The sequence below is a fragment of the Meleagris gallopavo genome, chromosome 17 (assembly GCF_000146605.3).
Source record: "Meleagris gallopavo isolate NT-WF06-2002-E0010 breed Aviagen turkey brand Nicholas breeding stock chromosome 17, Turkey_5.1, whole genome shotgun sequence".
Classification (NCBI taxonomy): Eukaryota; Metazoa; Chordata; class Aves; order Galliformes; family Phasianidae; genus Meleagris; species Meleagris gallopavo.
In genome coordinates this window covers 10,480,527-10,481,122 of record NC_015027.2, presented here as the reverse complement: position 1 = coordinate 10,481,122, position 596 = coordinate 10,480,527, and positions in this window count along the sequence as shown.

The following is a 596-nucleotide window of genomic DNA, read 5'->3' as shown; positions in this document are numbered from 1 at the left end:
TTTTTGAGATGTTTCTTTTATCAGGAAAAAAACGCATGCAGATGAAATCTAAATAAAGATGCCATGTTTTGGTATGCAGGAACACTTTGGACATGCGCTGCAGCAGGGAGGTCTGCTCTGAGATGATTGCAGTGTTTTGTTGTCATGTTGTGATACGGGGTATGGATCAGAGCTGGAAGAAGTAGTGAAAAGCAGGAACAAAAAAACCCTTTGTGTTTATGTCAGACAAATAGTGAAATTGAAGCAAAAATAACGCTGCAGCCTCTTACTAGGAGATTTGGCTGGTGCAAGTCAGATGGACTTACACTGCATAGTATGAGGTTTGGAAAGCTCCATTATACTTCAACTTTAAACTGTGAGTAGTGTGAGAGGAAAGAGTTTAGAGAGCTTGAGTTCTTTTTGTAAGATGTCCAGGTTTAGATGCTTTTTTGGAAGGAGTGATACATTTAGAAAGAGAGGGCCGTTGCTATTTTTAAGCCATTTTTTTCTGTTACCTGCTTTTGGATTCTCATAATTGAGCAGAATGGAAGCAAACTGATAGCTTGATCTGCTTTTTAAAGCATTTGCATAAATTCTGCTAGTTTGCTAAAAAATGG